General features: G+C 36.3%; 2 pseudogenes; one reads left to right on the top strand and one right to left on the bottom strand.

Moving 5' to 3' along the window:
• Positions 1-211: 211 nt before the first annotated feature.
• LOC136306622 (bifunctional apoptosis regulator pseudogene) lies at positions 212-1,347 on the bottom strand (annotated as a pseudogene).
• Positions 1,348-1,432: 85 nt separating this feature from the next.
• On the top strand, positions 1,433-2,648 carry LOC136306621 (large ribosomal subunit protein uL10 pseudogene; annotated as a pseudogene).
• Positions 2,649-9,927: the final 7,279 nt, after the last annotated feature.

Genomic DNA, 9,927 nt, shown 5'->3' with positions numbered 1-9,927 from the left:
TGTTGGCCCAGCTCTGGGATGTCAGTTCATGCTGCCACAATGCCACAGGCAAAGAGAGAAAAGACTCAGTTGTAGCCTTTGCCAGAGAAAGCAGCACCTTGTCTACTAGAGAAAGAAAATAGGAAGTCCATTTCCTCTCCCCTTTCACACAGACATCACACTCAGAAGTCAGGGAGATTGGAAGAATGCCTCAGGGTCTGGGCAGTGCTACTCACAACACTTGTGCTCCCAGTCGTTAAACTTCCTTGACCACAAGACCAATGTTAATAGTTGGGTTAAAGTACAGGGCCCAGTAAAATAAATAGTTGCATACAAACTGAGGAATGAGGGGCCAGACATGGCCACAAAATGTTTCTGTGTTGATACTTTCCAAAGATGGCTCCACATTCTCTAACATACAGTATTCATTTCACTTCTTGACCAGATTTTCCAAAAGGAAAATAATCCCAGAACCAAGAGTAAAATGGCATTGATAATGAAAAATCATGTATCCAATAATGAATGGACTTCCAGCCAGTCCCAAGCAAACTCAGCAATCAGCTGGTACTGGAAGGAGGAGTATTTGACAAGGAATTCTCTCCACTGCTTCCATGTGGGCTCTCTAAGAACCAGAAGCTCAATGATGATGTCCTCTCTGAAGTTGTCTTCCTGCAGAGGGCAAACGGTGTGGATGAAGGGTGGAAATGTGACTGTGCAATCAAACGGATAGAGATACAACAGATTGAGTCTTGGGGAACTCTTAAAGGCTTACAACAAGAACAGGGACCTGCCCTGGTTCACAGCCTTATATTCCTGGAGACTTTGAGGGGCCTTCATGCCTGGTGCTTTGATGCTAATTCTAGGATAATGGCTCTTCTGTGGCTGCTGTTTTTTATGGTATGTGGAGTCCTTGAAAATTCTTCCTCTGTCAAAGTGAAAAGCAATCTTCCATTTACTTTTTTAGATAAAAATTACTTTAGAGAGAGGCCCAGCTGCTCCAGCCAAATGCTGTCCATTTGGCCACAGCCTTGTGGACCAGGAGGTCATACTCAGATTCCATGCTGCTCCAGTGATACGAGCAGGACCACTGCCACACCAGTTAAAACCGTGAGCACTCTGCACAAGAATCTGTCTCTTTTCTGCGGATTCACTCAGCCTGTGTTGGAAGCTAAAGGACTCTGATCATTCCCATATTTCTGAAAGGCTTCAAGATACTGGACTACATCATTATTTTACTGAATGTCCTCAAATCACATTCAAATGGCATCAGAAAATAATTTTTCAATGGTCTCCTTGAGGAAAATGTTGACTTTAGGGAAATCAACCTATTTTTTTGCATTTTGGACACTCTGTTTTCTTTGAAGTAGCTCACTATAAAGCTAGACGTCCTTGAGAAAGTGACATCATCTTTAAACCCTATGTGGCAATCTCTGATGCACCACCATGATGTTTAAAAGAAGACCAGGCAACCTGGAAGTCCAACTATTTTCTTAACATCATCAAACTTCTAGATGATTACCCAAAATGCTTTACTGTGAGAGCAAACAATGCGGCCCCAAGCAGATGCAGCAGGTCCACACATCCCTCTGTAGAAAGGCTGTGGTGCTGATGGGCAAGAACAATGTGATACACAAGACCATCCAAGTTGTGGAAAACAACCCAGCTCTAGAGAAAATGTTGCCTTATATCTGGGGGAATATGGGCTTTGTGTTCACCAAAGAGGACCTCACTGAGATCAGAAATATGCTGCTGGCCAATAAGGTGCCAGCTGTTGCCTGTTCTGGTATTATTGGCCTGTGTGAAATCATTGTGTTAATCCAGAACACTGGTTGGGAGTCTGGTAATTATAGCAGAGTTAAGTTTAAAATTTTAGCTTTATTTGTAGTTAATAGGCTTAGAGTTTAACAGGTTAACTTTTTTAATTCCAACCCCCTACCCATGCTTTACTTCTCTTTATAAAAAGGCCGACTTGAGATGAGATGTTAAGATGGTTTTTAGGGAACATAACCTGCTGTCTTCTCAGATCTCTGGGCCCTCTAAATAAAGCACCTATAAAGATTCAGTCCTTGTCTCTGCTTATTACCTGTGCCAGTGACAGGCAGCATGGATGTTGATTCCTTCTAGTTTCAAGAAGACCTCTTACAGGGATTTGGCATCACCACTAAAATCTCCAGGGGCACCACTGAAATCTGAGCGAAGTGCAGCTAATTCAGACTGGAGACAAAGTGGGAACCAGCAAAGCCACACTGATGAACATGTTGAACATCTCCTTCTTCTCCTTTGGGCTGATCATCCAGCAGGTGTTTGACAATGGCAGTATCTACAACCCAGAAATGTTGGACATTATAGAAGAAACTGCATTCCCACTTCATGATGGGTATCTGCAATGTTGTCAATGTTATGTCTGCAGATCAGTACCCCATTCTATTATCAGTGGGTACAAGTGAGTCTGGGCTTTGTCTGTGAAGACTAATTATACCTTACCACTTGCTGAAAAGGTCAAAGCCCTTTTGGCTGACCCATCTGCTTTTGTGGCTGCTCCTCCTCCTGCTGCTGCTGCAGGCTCGGACAAGACTGGAGCAAAGAAAGAGTCAGAGAAGGGAGAGGAGAATATGAGATTTGGTCTAAGCTTAATAATTTTTATTGATCTAGAAACCATTGCATTATGAAAGATTTTTACTCTAATAATCTTTGTTTTGAATAATTTCTTTTTCTTCATACCTATTCATGTCAAATTGAACAACCCTATAACACCCAGATTATCACATTTCTCTCATGAAACATTTCCTACTCACTTTAGTCCAAGTGGTCTTTCTCAGTGGTGGAATTCAAATAATTTAACAACCGGTTCTTCACCTTAATGACCATATTAAGTATAAAATAACAATATACCAAAAGGTAGTTTATTATTTCATGCATTTTATACTTAAATAAGAACAATAAAAGAGGTACACAAAACTAAATTGTGTTATAAGAAAGAGTTTTAAAATATTAGTGAAAAAATATTAAATAATACCTGATAAAAAACAATAAAACTATTAAAATATTTTCAGTGACAACTTGTCGCCCCTGGTTGTTTGGCACTTTTTCTATTTATATTATATGTTTGTTTACTGAAGTAACAAATGTGAGGGAACTAAAATATAGTATTTCACCAAAAGTATAATGAGTTTTATGAAATGAATAAATAAATATTACAAGCATAGTTCCATCAAATTTTTTTCACCTAGGGACACAATGAACATTACTATGGGCACTTAGAATACATTGTTGCACAGATGAACGTTAAAAAAAAAGTAAGGAATATAAATTTGTGATTTACACATTGGGCAGCTGCCCAGGCACCCACCTTAGAGAGAACCCTGATTATGCATGCCATTTTAACAACTGGGTTACCAAACTCAACAAAAAATTAAATATTGGTTCTGCTGAACAGGTGTGAACCAGCTGAATCCCACCATTGGTCTTTCTCCTTTGAACTCCTAAAGTGATATTTTTCAGAACATTCTCTATATCAAAATTGACTATATTAAAATACATTAAATTTAATTTAAAATAACTAATTAAAACTTTAAAACCCAGACCACTTTCCAAAACTACTGAGTCAAAATTTAATGACTGCCCTGGCTGACTAGCTCAGCGGTGGAGCATCTGCCCAGCATCTGCCTGGGTTCAATTTCCAGCCAGGGCCCACAGGAGAAGTGTCCATCTGTTTCTTCAACCATCTCTCTCTCCTTTCTCTCTATCTCTATCTTTCCCTCCTGTAGCCAAGGCTCCACTGGAGCAAAACTGGCCTGGGCACTGAGGATGGCTCTATGGCCTCCACCTCAGGTGCTAGAATGGCTCTGGTTGCAATGGAGCAGCACCCTAGATGGGCAGAACATCCCCCTCTGGTGGGCATGCCGGGTGGATCCTGGTTGGGTGCATGCAGGAGTCTGTCTCTCTGCCTCCCTGCTTCTCACTTCAGAAAAAGAAAAAAAGAAAAAATTTAATGACCAACCATTATCAATATACTTTATTTTTGCCCTATCCTTTAATGACATATTCTGTGGGAAATTTTCTAACATTATTTTTATTTCTTGCATTATTGTGCTGCTTCTCTTTGATGGGGTTTATTTTTATTTCTTCACTAGATTTGTGATTTTCAACTGGTGCGCCATAAGAGGAACAATGGTGTGCTGCAAAATTTTTAAAACATGTAACACCTTGCTTATTTACTCAGAGGCACTTATACCTTTTCCCTCAGGCTGTCAAATTAAAAAAAACAACAACCCAACAATAGCTGTGCAGTGTGAATGAAGCAAAATGATACCTATTTTTTGTCAGATCAACAAAAAATATATTTTGTGTATGCTGCAGGATTTTAGTATTTTGTTTATGTGTAACATAGGATGAAAAGGTTGAGAACCACTGTAATAGATTATTATTTACTTATATATATAAATGTATTTTACATATTATTTATTTGTTATTTATATTATTTTTTTATAGTGAGGGCCTTTTTGAGGTGATGATGAGTTAAGATGGGTTTGTTCAAACAACTGAAAGAAGACCATTCATTTTTAGATGCAGTAAAGTGGCCAAATGACATAAGACTTCAAACCACAGTGAGGAGTTTGAATTTTATTCCAAGCATATGAGAAACCATTGACTGAGGAGAGGCATAATTTCATTTATACTCTAATAGAGTAATAAAGTTGCTCCAAAGAGTACAGAGTGATAGGACAAGAGTGGAGCAGGGGCTCTAGAAGACTATGATACCAGTTCAGGTGAGAGGCAATGGTGGCTGAGATTATAGAAGTAAATGTGAGGATAAAATAAGATGGATTCAAAGTATGTTTCATAGATAAACTGACAAATTGAAAGGGCTTTTCAACTGACAGGTTGGTTGTGGGTTGAGAAAATGGAAAAGGGTAGTTGACATAGTGTTTGGCTATGGCACATGTTAACATAATTTTTTAACACAGCACCAAAACACCTGCACAATTGGTGCATGCAAAGTTCAACGCACATTTAGGGAAAGATGTATCTAAAAGTTCCTGAAAGAATCAAGAACAAGAAAATTGGAGGATGAACACACTTGAGTAATGATTGGAGATGAAGGGTTCAAATTTGGACTCACGTGTCACCATTTACTAGTTGAACTTCTACCCTCTATGCTCTATTTATATCTACTATTTATCTATATTTTTCATATTAATAATATTACTACAATTTCATCTCTAATATTATGTCCTATATTCCATTGTCCATGTAGAAAAACATCTAAAGTAAATACCATCAGTAATGTGAAAGCATCAGAATCATTCCCTTCAAAATGAGGAAATCATAAGGAGGGCCACTATAACCAGTTGTAGTCTATATTCTACTGAGATTTTATCCAATACAATAAAACAAGAAAAATAAATTTAAACCCTGGCTGGATAGCTCAGTTGGTTAGAGCATCATCCCAAGGCACAGAGGTTGCCAGTTTAGTTCCTGGTCAGGGCACACACAGGAACAGATTGATGTTCCTGTCGTTCTCTCTTGCAGCTATCAAATCAACTGTTGTTCTAGAGCTGTGTTCTAATGATCTTTATTTTACTTGTTGGGCAAATAAGTTTGTAAAATGTGATTTTTATGTTTGCTCACTTTGTTAAAAATGGTGCTGCTCACATGAATGGTGCTGCCAGGTGAAACTGCTAATTACCTTTCTGCTTGGGAAGGGATTTTGTTATGCTAATGTTGCTGGAGGAGGGATTTTTGTGCCAAAAAGTTTTAAGAAGAAGGAGGAAGGAAGGGAAAAAAAGAAAGAAGCCAAGATGATAGGGAAAGACAGAGAAGCCATTTTTGCAGAGAAGGAAGCTAAGATGGCAGGGTGCTGAAGGAGAAGACAGTTTGTGCAGAAAAAGAAGAGATGGGGAAGAAAGGTGAGAGGGTTCTTGTGAGCTCCTCTGAGATTGGTGGGGGCCTTTGATTCTCAGAAAGCCTGAATGTGTCAGTGGCTTTGGGAGCCCTGAATGGAAAGGGAAGTATTTTCCCTCTGTGTGTGTTTTATTCACTGGCCGGGTGCAAGGCTAGAATAAAGGAATGGCCCACCATTTTTTGGCTCCACTGTTTCTTTACCATCTGCCCTAATCTAATAAGAACTTGCATGTGAATGGCTACAACAGCCACGATTACTAGTCATACATAACTTAATAGCATTAAAGAACAAAATTAGTGATGCTGGCAATTTGTTAAAATTAATATACAAATTTATTACTTTGCAGGGGGAAACGACAGAAAGGAAGATGGAAATATATTAAGTAGATTTTAAGAAAAATTATTTTACTTAATGGGGGCATGGGATTTTTTTAAATGAATATAATAATTTATTAATTACAGCTAAAAATGTCCTCCCATTTGGCTCTCTCTGTCTTCCCATAAAGTATATTTTTAACTATGGCAGTTATTATAATAAAGAGGTAAACTGAACTTAGGAGAACAAGGTCCTTAAATTACTGTATTATAAATGTTAAGCCAGCTTTGTAAAGCATATTTAGTCATATTGATTACATGGCTCTTGGTACTATAGTCATGATAGTCTAAAATAAATTATAATACAAGAAGATTTTTAAATTAATATAAAATTAAAATTGTCTTTAAAATTTTATCCTTGCCTCATTGGTTTTAATTTTTATTTTTAAGTAGGCTTTTCAATATATATATTATTTTAATAAGTCAAAGCAATATATAAATACATAAGTTGAATCTATTTTTAAAATATTGATAAGGGTGCATCGTTAGAAAAGTATAAAAGGCATTGTAATAGAGCAGGAGAGAACACAAATACTTGCAGCATGAAAGGCAAATAGTATACAGTCTGAAATTTTCTGCCTGTCACACCTAAAACATCATATTTATAATATAAGATGATGGGCAAGACTATAGTCTTCTCAAAAGGATACTTATTTCCTAAAATGCTTTTTTCATTTTTTCTAATTAGAATATGACTACTAGGATTGATTTCCCATTATAACCAAGACAATATTGCTGGCAGAACATGGGGAGATTGTGATAGCCTCCACCCCTCCATGGGATTTAGGTATATTGCAGATTAAAACTATTTCAAATAGAGTTGTTCACAGAAGTTGTATAGTTCCAAAATGACAATAATCAAGTCTTATCCTTCTGTTTCCAATTTTATCCCATCCAGTTTTTCCTAATCACATGACAGTATAGGGAAGAGGGAAAACTATTTTGAGTAGGTATTTTAAATAGGCCGTGCAATTCTAGGGCGTAGCAGAAATCCCAAACAGGTGTTCTTCATCTTTTGCAACTCTATTTTTGTTCCTGGGGGAAATACATTTGAGTTCCGGGAATGTTTGTTTAGTAGAGATACTCCATTGCAATTAGCTGAGGATGAAAGGAACAAAGGGAAGTCAATTATAGCTGTCTGGTCATTTGGAACCGCCCAGTGTTAACTGTCAGTTAATGGAAGAGGCTAGAAACTATTCCGTCCTCAGGCCTTCTTATAATTAATATGGTTGTTAATATTATACCTTACAGACAGAAATCACAGGAAAAACACTGCTTAAGATGCATGTGAAATTTAGTTCTCTTTAGCTCAAAACTATCCAAATCAACCTCCTCAGAGAACTAGTTCAATGTGTTCTCAGGTTAAAGTCAGAAAAGACCATTTTTTAAAAAAAAAATCAGAAGAGTCAGTTCTTTTAAACACCGTTTGCAGCCTCTACAAAAGAGACTGCTGCAGGGTATGTAAGGAGGCATTATCTTTTACAGAGCCCCTCATCTCCCTATGCACTATCTCCTCTTGTGAGTGTGCAACATCTGTGTTTATTTTGCATGACAAAGTTGTTCCTAGGCTCTGCCAAAATGAGCTTTGATGTGGGACTCTGGGTTTGTGGGTTTTCCGTAGGGTGGTGATAAAGCTCAAGTGGCAGGACATTGTTTTTATATATAATGCATATTACATGAAGTCATCCATATTTAATGGCAAGTGTGCTATATTTTTAATCTTTATAGCTTTAATGTGTGTAAGAGGTTTTAATAATTGGTGCTGGGATGATGGTAACTTCCCAGAAATGCTCAGCACAACTGCTGTGGTTCTCAGCCCACAGTTTGCACAGGTTGTAAATTATGGAACTTGATTAGCAATAGACTTGGCAGTATCTCTCATCTTTTAGATGTGCCAGTCTGTGGCATGATGAGTACAAAATATTTCTATTCACACTTTTAACACTCACCTAAATAGCCTACATTTTAAAAAAAAGGAACAGAAGCAAAATGATTAGCTATTCAAGAAAATAAAATAATTCTCTTAAAGAATTTTTAAAATTTCTAATCTTATTGGCTGAGAGATATTAGGATTCTAAACATGCAAAAACTAGGCAAGTTAATTTCAATGATTATTCATTTAAGAGTCTAATATTTCTGCTTGTAAGAGCACAATTTTAATAATTCTAAGTTCCACAATATTTCTTTTAAAAGACTTTGTGAGAAAGTCATATATGCACAATTACTAATGAATTTCAATTAGAAATTGTGGGACTTTAACAATTGTAATAACTTTCATTTTCAACCACACCAATTTTTTGTTGTTTGAACTTTTCTTATACTCCTTTTGTCTGTCTGCTCCTCAGTCCATCAATCAGTTCTCTGATACTGAAAGTCAAGATCAATCAACCATAGCATTTACTGAGCCTTTAGTTCAATGGGATAAAGAATATCATTGGAGATCCCAGACCCTGGCCATACTCTACAGAACAAAGTAACTATCACCCATCCTCACCCTTATTATATTCATCACAACAGAAGACTATGAATTTAATACCTGCTGAAACAAAGGGACATTGAACAGAGAATCACCCAGCACTATTGAGGGTAAAGAGACTATAGTGAAAACAGACTTATGTGAAAGTCTACCCATGAAAAGTGAGACTTTACTACCCTTACAGCCCAATGTTTCAATGAACCCAAAATTGCCAAAACAATCGAGAAAAAACAAATAACAAACAAAACCTAGAGGCCTCACACATCCTGTTTACAAAAGATGTTATAAAGCTACAGTAATCAAAACAATATGATACCGACATATAGACTAATGAAATAGAATAGAAAGCCCCGAAATAAACCTTTGTGTATGGCCAAATGACCATTACAAGGGTGCCAAGTTGCACAATGGATAAAAGATGATATTTTCAACAAATTTTGTTAGGAAACTGCATACCCACATGAAAAAGAATAAAGTTCTACTACTCACACTATCTGTAAAAATTAATCTAAATGGAATAAATTCCTAAATGTACTATCTAAAACTATAAAACTCTTAGGAGAAAACACAGAATAAACTCTTCATGACACTGAATTTTGCAATGATTTCTTGGATATAATACCGAAAGCACAATCAAATAAATAAAACTACCACAAACTTAAAACTTCTTCACAGCAAAGTAAATAATAAACAGAGTGAAAAGGCAATCTATAGAATGAGAGAAAACATTTTGAAGCCAAATATCTAAAAGGAATTAATACTGAAAATATAAACAACTCTTATACATCAACATAACAACAAAACAAATAACTCCATTTTTAAATGGACAAAAGACTTGAATAGATATTTCTCCCCCAAAAATGTACAGGTGACTGATAAACATATAAAAAGATGCTCAGTTTCACTAATCATCAGAGTAATGCAAATCGAAACTAGAATGAGATATCATCTCACTCTTGTTAAGATACATACTATCAAAAAACAAAACAAAACACAAGTATAGGTGAGGATATAGAGAAATTGAAACCCTTGTGCACTGTTGATGGGATTGGAAAATAGTATAGCTGCATTGGAAACAATAAGCACTAATAATATAATTAAAATTAATAAAATTGAACTTGATCTAAATGAATAACTTCTTTTTTTTATTTACACAAATATTATTTATTTATTTATTTATTTATTTTTATAAA

The sequence above is a fragment of the Saccopteryx bilineata genome, chromosome 5, assembly GCF_036850765.1.
Source record: "Saccopteryx bilineata isolate mSacBil1 chromosome 5, mSacBil1_pri_phased_curated, whole genome shotgun sequence".
Taxonomy (NCBI): Eukaryota; Metazoa; Chordata; class Mammalia; order Chiroptera; family Emballonuridae; genus Saccopteryx; species Saccopteryx bilineata.
Note: the sequence above shows the minus strand (reverse complement) of the source record. Positions and strands in the feature narration are given on the sequence as shown.